Below are 11,668 nucleotides of genomic sequence, written 5' to 3'. Positions count from 1 at the left end.
GCCCAGCATTTTCCAGCATCCAGTCCCGCACTTTGATGGCGTCTTCTGCCATTTTTTTTTTATTTTATTTTTTTTTAAATCCAAAACTGCGGTTCCTGCTCTGGCCTGAGTCCTGGAGGCACTGTCGATCCCACGCAGGACACCACGTGTCACAAAGACGGCCGGAGTGGGTGGCGTCAGACCAGACAGGAATACACACACAGACAGAGACGGTGGTGATGATGAGCTGAGTGCAATGGCTGCACTCAGCGTTTATTTAACAAATAAAAGGGTTGTAAACAGCACAAAACAGGACACGGCACTGGTAGCCAAAAGAAACATATAAACAAAACGGACTAAACACTTAACAAACGGTGCACGGAGACAAACAAACACGGTGAGTACAAACAACTATTATATTTACGATCTTTCTATTTCAATTACTCCTCTCTCTCTCTCACCCGTTCTCCACTCCCGAACACCTAACCCCGACTGAGTGAAAATGTGCATCTATATATACTGTTGTGCTGGGATTCAATTACTAATTAATTATTCACTTGAATCCCAGCACGTGAATTAATTCTGTGCAACCCCGTGCTCACATATTACATTTAACCAGCACGTGAAGTGATTTGTGCTCTCCTCGTGCCTAAATACAAATCTACACTTTAAATATACGTGAAACACAGACCCGTTTATATCCCGTGTACCAATCTATACACCAACATTAACACACGCACGCAACATACAAATGCACACAGGGACGGGGCACATTGCCACAAGGACCCATGACCTGTGACTGAGACAGAGCTTTCTGACACTGGGCAGTACGTTTCGCTCCAGAATGCCTTGATAGTCTTGAGATTTCATTGTGCCCTGCACAGATTCAAGGCACCCTGTGCCAGGCGCAGCAAAGCAGCCCCAAAACATAACCGAGCCTCCTCCATGTTTCACTGTAGGTATGGTGTTCTTTTCTTTGAAAGCTTCATTTTTTCGTCTGTGAACACAGAGCTGATGTGACTTGCCAAAAAGCTCCAGTTTTGACTCATCTGTCCAAAGAACATTCTCCCAGAAGGATTGTGGCTTGTCAATATGCATTTTAGCAAATTCCAGTCTGGCTTTTTTATGTTTTTCTGTCAAAAGTGGAGTCCTCCTGGGTCTTCTTCCATGGAGCCCACTTTCGCTCAAAAAGCGATGGATGGTGCGATCAGAAACTGACGTACCTTCACCTTGGAGTTCAGCTTGTATCTCTTTGGCAGTTATCCTTGGTTCTTTTTCTACCATTCGCACTATCCTTCTGTTCAATCTGGGGTCGATTTTCCTCTTGCGGCCGCGCCCAGGGAGGTTGGCTACAGTTCCATGGACCTTAAACGTCTTAATAATATTTGCAACTGTTGTCACAGGAACATCAAGCTGCTTGGAGATGGTCTTGTAGCCTTTACCTTTACCATGCTTGTCTATTATTTTCTTTCTGATCTCCTCAGACAACTCTCTCCTTTGCTTTCTCTGGTCCATGTTCAGTGTGGTGCACACAATGATACCAAACAGCACAGTGACTACTTTTCTCCATTTAAATAGGCTGAATGACTGATTACAAGATTGGAGACATGTGTGATACTAATTAAAGAAACTAATTAGTTTGAAATATCACTATAATCCAATTATTTATGATCTTTTCTAAGGGGTACCAACAAATGTGTCCAGGCCATTTTAGAATATCTTTGTAGAATAAGCAATAATTCATCTCTTTTCACAGCTTCTTTGCTTTATTCTATGACATACCAAAGTATACATGATAAAATAGCTTTTAATTTCATCACTTTTCAGGAGGAATGAAGCATTATTTCAATGAGCTGTAAGGGTACCAACAAATTTGAGCACGTCTGTAGATGGCTTATAGTATTTTTTCCCTTTTAACCAAAAAAAGATTTCAAAATGCACATTAAAAGAGTTGTATATGGTATTAGTAAGCTGTGGCATAATATCCCTCTGAATGAGGGTAAATGACTGGTGTGGTTTAATTATTATTATTATTATTATTATTATTATTATTATTATTATTATTATTATTATTATTATTATTATTTTTAAGTCTATGCTGTCCGATTTTTAACCACACGCCAGATAATCGTAAATCAGCTTCCCTTTCAATTCGAAGACGACCACCAAAGACATTACGTATTGGATATGCCTGCCCATTGGGTAGGTATCGCTCAGCTCTCTATACCAGAGCTGCCGATAGGCCCCTTCCTTGGATGATGCACTCGGTCCCGCCCACCGAGGGGATAAAACTGCCACCCGGGGGCTCCCGAGTGGTGCATCCAGTAAAGGCGCTCCATGTGGAGTGCAGGATGTGCCCTATAGTCTGGATGTCGCGAGTTTGAGTCCAGGCTGGCCATTCCAAATTGGGAGAAAATAATAAAAAATAATTGGCAACGACTAAATAAAAAAAAAAAACTGCCATGCAAAGGAAGCCTTTTCTCTTTTTCCTTCTCAAGACGGTACGGTAAGACCTCTATGTTAAGCTGAGTTTATTGATAGAAAAGAGCTTCTCGAGTCGAATCGAGTCGATTGTATTTCCCTGGCATTCGTGCTGAAAGCTGCCTTTTTCAGCACAACAGTATCATTAGGTTACCTAAATCATTAGGTAACCTAATTAATTTATATGTGAAGTGTTCTAAATAAGTGTACATTCTACATGACAAAATGCACAATATTAATTTAAGTTAGACAAATTATACACAAAATAGATATTCCCATTATTTTTTATTTCCATTTGGCTGCTGCTCACTAGTGGGATAGCCGTCTCCTTGTACACTAGTAGTTTCCATAACCATAGCAAATTATGCTTCCATTCAATGATTCATTTTTCTTGATCTCGTTAACATGCATTTTGATTAACAAGTTCCCCTTATTTAGTCACTGAGACAGGAAGTGATGTACGTGACCTGTGACAATTAAGCTTTTTAACGAGAAATGCGTTCGTTAACTACCTCATCGACTCAATTTCAAAGCAACAGATTGATTTAATTAACAGATTTTGTTTGAAAATCACTTGCTACTTAAGCTCTCGTTACTATACCACGAGTTCGATACAGTAACACTGGTCTTTGAAAATCCTGCCCAATGTATTGTCTTCAGATAAAATAGAGAGCTTAGTTTTATTCATGGCTTCTACAATGCTGATATACTTCACACTTCCTCTATAAATAAAAACATAAGAACATAAGAAAGTTTACAAACAAGAGGAGACCATTCAGCCCATCTTGCTCGTTTGGTTGTTAGTAGCTTATTGATCCCAGAATCTCATCAAGCAGCTTCTTGAAGGATCCCAGGGTGTCAGCTTCAACAACATTACTGGGGAGTTGGTTCCAGACCCTCACAATTCTCGGTGTAAAAAAGTGCCTCCTATTTTCTGTTCTGAATGCCCCTTTATCTAATCTCCATTTGTGACCCCTGGTCCTTGTTTCTTTTTTCAGGTCAAAAAAGTCCCCTGGGTCGACATTGTCTATACCTTTTAGGATTTTGAATGTTTGAATCAGATCGCCGCGTAGTCTTCTTTGTTCAAGACTGAATAGGTTCATTTCTTTTAGCCTGTCTGCATACGACATGCCTTTTAAACCCGGGATAATTCTGGTTGCTCTTCTTTGCACTCTTTATAGAGCATCAATATCCTTTTTGTAACTAGGTGACCAGAACTGAACACAATATTCTAGGTGAGGTCTTACTAATTCATTGTAAAGTTTTAACATTACTTCCCTTGATTTAAATTCAACACTTCTCACAATATGTCAGAGCATCTTGTTGGCCTTTTTTATAGCTTCCCCACATTGTCTAGATGAAGACATTTCTGAGTCAACATAAACTCCTAGGTTTTTTTCATAGTTCCCTTCTTCAATTTCAGTATCTCCCATATGATATTTACAATGCACATTTTTATTGCCTGCATGCAATACTTTACACTTTTCTCTATTAAATGTCATTTGCCATGTGTCTGCCCAGTTCTGAATGCTGTCTAGATCATTTTGAATGACCTTTGCTGCTTCAACAGTGTTTGCCACTCCACCTATTTTTGTGTCATCTGCAAATTTAACAAGTTTACTTACTATACTAAAATCTAAATCATTAATGTAGATTAGGAATAGCAGAGGACCTAATACTGATCCCTGTAGTACACCACTGGTTACCTCGCTCCATTTTGAGGTTTCTCCTCTAATCAGTACTTTCTGTTTTCTACATGTTAACCACTCCCTAATCCATGTGCATGCATTTCCTTGAATCCCTACTGCGTTCAGTTTGAGAATTAATCTTTTATGCTGGACTTTGTCAAAAGCTTTCTGGAAATCTAAATAAACCATGTCATATGCTTTGCAATTATCCATTGTCAATGTTGCATCCTCAAAAAAAAAGTCAAGCAGGTTAGTTAGACACGATCTCCCTTTCCTAAAACCGTACTGACTGTCTCCCAGGATATTGTTACCATATAGGTAATTTTCCATTTGGGATCTTATTATAGTTTCCATAAGTTTACATATAATAGAAGTCAGGCTTATTGGGCTGTAGTTACCTGGTTCGGTTTTGTCTCCCTCTTTGTGGATCGGTATTACGTTTGCAATTCTCCAGTCTGTCGGTACAACCCCTGTGTCAAGAGACTGTTGCATGATCTTGGTTAGCGGTCTGTAAATAACTTCTTTCATTTCTTTGAGTACTATTGGGAGGATCTCATCTGGCCCAGGGGATTTGTTTATTTTAAGAGCTCCTAGTCCCTTTAACACTTCTGCCTCTCTTATGCTAAAGTTATTTAAAATTGGATAGGAACAGGTCGACATGTGGGGCATGTTGTCCGTGTCCTCCTTTGTAAAAACCTGTGAAAAGTAATCATTTAATATATTTGCTATTTTTTTTTTCTTCATCTATGATTTTGCCATTTGTGTCTCTTACACATTTAACCTCATCTTTGAATGTTCTCTTGCTATTATAATATTGGAAAAACATTTTGGAATTGGTTTTAGCCCCCTTAGCAATATTGATTTCTATCTCTCTCTTGGCTTTTCTAACTTCCTTTTTGACTTGTGTTTGCAGTTCCAAGTACTCTTTCTGTGTACTTTGTTTTTGGTCCCTTTTAAACACTCTGTAAAGTGCCTTTTTTCGCTGAATATTTTTTTTAATTGATCTATTAAACCATTTTGGCCATTTTGTTTTAGATTTAGATTTGTCTACTTTTGGGATGTAATTGTTTTGTGCCTCTAGTACTACATTTTTGAAAAACAGCCATCCTTTTTCTCTGGATGTTTTCTCTATTTTACTCCAATCTACTTCTGTTAGTCTCTGTTTCATACCTTCATAGTTTGCTTTTCTAAAATTGTAAACCTTAGCTTTAGTCATTACTTTTGGGGTTTTAAAAAATACTTCAAATGAGACCATGTTGTGGTCTGAGTTTGCCAATGGCTCTCTGACCTCTGTTTTAGTTATTCTGTCTTTGTTATTTGAAAAGACTAATTCAAGGCATGCCTCCCCTCTAGTCGGTGCCTTGACAAATTGCGTTAGGAAGCAGTAATTTGTCATTTCCACCATTTCAATTTCGTCCGTCGTGCTCCCCACCGGGTTCTCCCATTTTATATGGGGGAAGTTGAAATCCCCCTTAGTATGGCTTCTCCTTTTCTACACACATTTCTAATGTCATTGTATAACAGATTAAATGTCATTGTATAACAGATAATTTTGCTCAGCATCTGAATTTGGCAGTCTATAGCATGCTCCTATTATTATGCCCTTTGAATTTTTGTCCATTATTCTGATCCATATTGATTCACCGTTGTTTTCTTTGTCCAGATCTAACACATGGGCTTAAAGACTATTTCTTATGTATAGCTCTACCCATCCGCCTCTTCTGTCCTTCCTGTCTTTCCTATACAGTGTGTACCCACTAATATTATATTCGTCTCCATTCGTCTCTCTGAATTTGTTTTGCAGGGATCTTGGCCTGTCTCTTCCAATGTTGTTTGTACCGATGTGGACGACTACTACCGGGTCGTCTCTTGTTCGTTCTAGGAGCCTGTCCACGTTCTCAGTGATGTGCTTGACAGAGGCTCCTGGAAGGCAGCACACTGTTGTAGTAGGGGGGTCCAAACTGCGAACTGAACTTGCTGTGTTTCTCAATATGGAGTCCCCAACAATCATGATCTCCCTTCTTTTTGCTGCCTGGCCAGCACTGTTTATAGGGTCCTGGATGTTGTTCCTTTCATTCTCTTGATGTTGGTTTTGGTCATCAAAATGTTGAAGTGGCTCAAATTTATTGGATGTTTGGATTTCTGGTGGTTGTGTTTGACGAAGTTTCTTTTTTCCCTGCTTCTGCCTATCTGAACCCAGCTGTTTCAACTCTCTTCCACCTCCCTGGTGGCTTTCAGTCTGCTAGGGGTGCAGACTTCCATGAATTGTGGGTGTCCTCCTGTTGCTGTCTCATTTCCTCCAGCTCCATTTCTAACAAACTTACTCGTTGAAGCAAGTCCTGGATCGTGCGGCACTTTACACGCACTTGGTTGAGCTCTGTTGGGTTTTCTCGGATTTCCCACATCATGCAGTTGTCACAGATTACTGGCTTGAAGACCATATTTTTTTTTTTTTTTTTTTGGAAGTTCAGTTTAGCTTCTGCAGCTGCCAACCTGCTTTCAAACTGCTTCTAACTGTGCTGTACCTGTCCACGACTGTACTTCTCCCACGCTGTCGCTTCCACACGCTGTCGCAGTGAACACTGGCTGCCTTCTGTTTGTTTCTGCGTTGTGCTGCGGGCTCCGCACCTCCCCAGTGTCTCAGAATGGCACGGAATTTGAATCAGCTGCTCCAAGTTTCAGCTTGTTATCAGAAAAAGACACACAGCTGTTAGACTTTAAGCTGCAATGTTTTCTGATTAAATCAATTCAAGATGTAATTTTCAGATGTAATTCCTCCTTTCTGCTTCTAACTGCGCTTTACTTGTCCACGACTGTACTTCTCCGACGCTGTCGCTTCCACACGCTGTTGCTTCCACACGCTGTCGCTTCCACACGCTGTCGCTGTGAACAGCATGTGGAATATTTGGTTGTATCCTGTTCGCATTGTCAGTGCCGCGTCACTTCCGCTTAGCCAATCAGCTAATTTACAATAATACACAATGCGATGGGCATTAAAACAGGCCTCATGATTAAATCAGTAATGTTCACTTTTAATGTGTTATATGATTTGAACATTGTACAGTAGAAAAGACATTTACATTTAACAAAAAAAATAAATGGTTTTGCCAAGAGCAATGTTGTCCCCGTTATCAGTTTATAGTTGTGGATTAAACAAGGAAACTATACACCATAGATTGACTCTCTCATGCACAGCCATCTTCAGTAGTCCTTTCTAAATTGCAAGTGATCTTAGAATTGGAGCTGAACAACCATAGACTCAATGAAAGGTTTACTAACACATTGGAAAACCACATTCTGTCTTTAGCACACCAAACCTCTAAGATCAACTGGAGCAAAGCAAAGAGAGGATGTGAGTACGAGTGGAGGAGACTATTTAAAATGGCATTAACCACATATGAATATTAAATATACATGTATATATTATATTTCAGATATGCAGTTAACATCTGATTATCCAATGTCTCCTTATACAGTAAATTTAATGCAACTTTAATTCTTCAAAAACACCCATTTATCAGAACAAAATTGTGTAGCCAAATGTCAATGTTTCTTAAACGTGCATCTTTATTAAGGAAAATGTCCTTCACAGTTATAGATGATCTATCAACAATGTTCAGGATTGGCTGCCACATTCCACACAAGAAGTTGTATTATTTTATATTACAATATTAATGTTGTTTTTAGTTTAAAAAGTATCATTAAAGGATTTGTTATGTGAAATACGCATAAGATGCATTGTAGTGTACGTAACTATTAAAACTATATTTTATTTTTAGACTAGCTTTAAAGCACATCATACATATGTTAAAAAAGTATATACATTTTCTATAATTGATATCCCCTTGAAATATTTATTTTATTTAATTGCCTTCTCTCATTTTTTAAATTAAATTTAGCTTCAATGCAATTTAGTTATTGTGCATTTCCTGGCCTGCACCCAGTACTAGAAGAATAGACTGAACACCCAGCCTTACTGTGGTTTGTCTCCCCTCAAGCTCGGGCTGCTATATCCAAGTATGGAGGTCCTGACATACTGATTCAATCTCTGAGCTACAGAGCAAACCAACTGGGAGTGGGGTGGGTGAAAGGTGGGAATGAGATTACAAGTGCCTTCAGTTTCAGATACTGTGCTGTTTACGATGGTTTTGTAGTATTTTTTAATTTATAATCATTTTGGAATGCCAAATTTTTACATGAAATCCATCAGTGATAATAAAAAAAATAACAAACTGTTTGTTTTTCGCACATTTGAAAACAGCGGTTCTGCAAAGATTTAATAAACCAATTGGTGTGCCTCAAGACACTCTGGTGATGACAAGTCACTTTTGAAAAAACGGAATAAACCATTTTAATTTAAGTTTGATGATGATAAGTTATCAGGTTACAAAACATTACTGTATCTGTTGTGAACAAATTGCTATTGGTGCCAAGATGTTCTTTTAAGAGAAGTTCCTGTTCCTTTAGCTGGAGATTAAACAAAGTGGTGGTTTAGGCAGGGAACTCACTTTTAATCCGTCAGTCAAATCAAGTCATCAAGCATCAATAACCAGACATTGTCAATAGAAATAGGAACACTTATCGCTAACAGCGTCATTATTTGTCCAGTGATTATCAAGGAGGCAATTTAAATCTCACCTGATCCATTACTTTCCCACTGTGAGTTAGAGTTTGCCTCCTCCTCCCCAGGCTCCATCTGTTTTTTTTTCTCGTCTAAGGGGGAGGGCAGCTATCCTGCACCCTGCCCACGGCTTTCCTACAGTCAGCCTCTCCACTTATCAGCAGGAACATTTATGAGCAGGGGTTCCCCAAGGCGAGGCCAAAGATGTATTATATATGTTAAATGTTTTATCCAAGAACGTATAATATACATAAATGTGTTATAGTGTCTAATTTGTAATAAATATTTGATCTATCGCATGAGTTCCCTAACTGAACATTTACAATGGGAAAAATGTGTTTCACCACAAGGGTGTTCCCTTAGGCGAAGTGTTCTCTTAGGAGGTGCTCCTATACACAGAGACTACTGGTTTTAATTGGGGGAGCAACTCAAACCCTCCCACCCTCTGCTGAAGCACTGTTTTACTGATACGCTGGAAGGAAAGTTTGACCAGAAAAAAAAGAAATCCATCATAACGGTAAGAGAATAAAAAAAACACATCTGGGACGGTAGACAAAAAATAAGATGCGTCACAGCTCGAAGCCAGCGTTCTTGACATGCGTGGATTACGGGAGTTGTAGTTTTCCTCTGCATTTCAGCTAATTGGAAACAACTTTCACCGTGTACCAAATAAACTAATATTCCCAGAATACACTGCGCCAGTATGCCCAATGCATTGTGACACCGGTAGCACCTGTTAGTGTTTGTTGAAAGCCGGATTTATATTATTTTAGCCCTTCCCTAGCAGTATTTGTTTATTTTCCCCAGCACAATACAGTATATCATTAGTTTGTTGGTCATTTATTTAAGTTTAGCAAATTAATTTGATAGGATGTGCTTGCTTTTTTTGTCTGTCTTTCTCCTGCCTTAACAACTTTGTTTAGAAAATATTGTATGCAAAGTATTGTAACGACCTGGCAGCCTGCATTAACTAAGAGGACTTGTTTTGCTGTTCGGACGTGGAGCATGTTGAGCAGCATGGGGCAGGCGAACATTCCCGAGTCTTAAAGATTCAAAGAAGAGAGGTCGAGCTGGCAACAGTAAAAATGGCAGAAGGGTTTGGTTCTTGAGAGAGAGAGAGAGGAGCCAACATAGGGGGTTAAATCCAGTAGTACACGTAAAAGAGGGACATCAAGACATTCATCCAGTTAAAGCGCTGCCACTGGGAGCGAAGGATGTCTTACAGCTTGAATGGCACCAGTTTGTCTGAGCTGTGGAAAGAGGCTGAACTTTGCTGGGGACTCCAAAGGGGGCGTCACATTGGCTCTGACGCTTCCGGGGTGGAGGATGGGAAACTGGTAGGGATTCCTTCTCCTCATCTCGAAACAGTGAACTCTACTTGCCAGACACCGAGTACATTCAGAGTAGATAATAAGCAGGGCTGATCTCTGCTCTCCGGGATCAGCAGCCCGCCCACCTCTACTCTGGATTGCTCGGTGTAAAAGCTATTGTGGGTTTAGGCTTGTGAGATCGGAGGATGCTCACACGCCCTCAGAACGTCTGTGCTGTCCTGACTCCTACCCCCGTGTATGCTACACTATGTTAGTGACGTGGTCTTGAAATCTAAATGCTATATATTTATGTTGTAGATAGTGCATTTTTAAACTTACTCTGGCAGTGTGTAACAGTTAAGTAAATTATAGTAAACTATGATGGCTAGTGGAGAAAATGCGTTTAACAGCTGAATTGGGGTAAAACCTGTTTATACTGCACTTGTAGATCTCTTGATCTACCCCTATGCACTGGACTTACCTGACCTATGCATAACGTTAGTGGATCCTCAGCTGATGCACTATCCTTGCACTATTGCACTACTAATATGTAATTGTACCTATAACTTGTTGTAATCCTAACTTGCTGCATCCTAGTTCATATTGTATTTAGTTGTATTATTTATTTGCATTTACTGTAAACTATACTGTATTTAAATATTAATCTTGTATTGTAACCCTGTATTCCCCTGTAACACTTATGTCACCTTTGGGTAAAGGCCTCTGCCAAATAAAAAATTAATAATTAGACAGTGCTCCCCCTTTACAAGGTGGTCCTTTATACTGCGGTACGGTCATGGCTCCCATTTGCCCCATAATGCCATTACACTAACACTAGTATTCTCGTTATAAGCGGAACACAAATAGCATGGTCTCTTAACTATGGCTCCCGACTACAGCGTTATAAAGGGGGAGCACTGTAATAATAATATGAAAAGTGTTGTCAGTCAGTTCAGGTTTTCCCTATTAGCACAAAGAGTGCAACATGTTTTTGATTGTTGCTTTTTAAAATAATAAGAACAGTAGTCTAAGTAAAATACCATGACCTAACTGAAACAATAGACTCAGGCCTCTTTTTATATCTAAAGACAGCTCACAAAATATCCTCCTGTTTCCCCATCTGAGGAACTACTGAATAATCACTTTCAAAGCATGGCATTACTGCAAATTTAACACCCTGAAATTAAGACGATACCAAGAAAAGTGCCACATTTAAGAAAGAATGAAAGTTCTGGTTCACCCCAATAAATAATTGCAGTAAATTAGCGAGTGCTATGCAGGTTGTCGATTATTCTGGCATCTGTTGTATATAATTGTAAATCATTTCACTCAAACCACTGGTGGACTGAATAGCAATTTTTCAATCTGACGGTGACTTTAAGGTTAGGAAGTTAAAGATATGGTGTAAAATTGTGATTTTGGGTTCGGATTAGGTTCATGTGTAGATATTCCAGGATGCATGGATGTTTCTGAAGCCTTCAAACAGATTGATAACATGCAAATACTATAGGTAAGTGTTCTGATATACATTTTAACATTTTTGGGTATGTTTTTTAAATAGCTGTTGACTTTCCAGATATAATGGTAGT

General features: G+C 39.2%; 1 protein-coding gene across 1 annotated transcript in view; it reads left to right on the top strand.

The window, feature by feature from the left end:
* Window positions 1-222: 222 nt before the first annotated feature.
* LOC131737118 (TBC1 domain family member 2A-like) overlaps window positions 223-11,668 on the top strand; it is an 88,784-nt gene continuing 77,338 nt past the window's right edge. Inside the window, exon 1 of the transcript XR_009328690.1 lies at window positions 223-376. The gene's annotated coding sequence lies outside the window, so the exon portion shown is untranslated. The remainder of the gene's footprint in view (window positions 377-11,668) is intronic.

Source organism: Acipenser ruthenus, chromosome 5 (genome assembly GCF_902713425.1).
Source record: "Acipenser ruthenus chromosome 5, fAciRut3.2 maternal haplotype, whole genome shotgun sequence".
NCBI classification, from domain to species: Eukaryota; Metazoa; Chordata; class Actinopteri; order Acipenseriformes; family Acipenseridae; genus Acipenser; species Acipenser ruthenus.
Note: the sequence above shows the minus strand (reverse complement) of the source record. Positions and strands in the feature narration are given on the sequence as shown.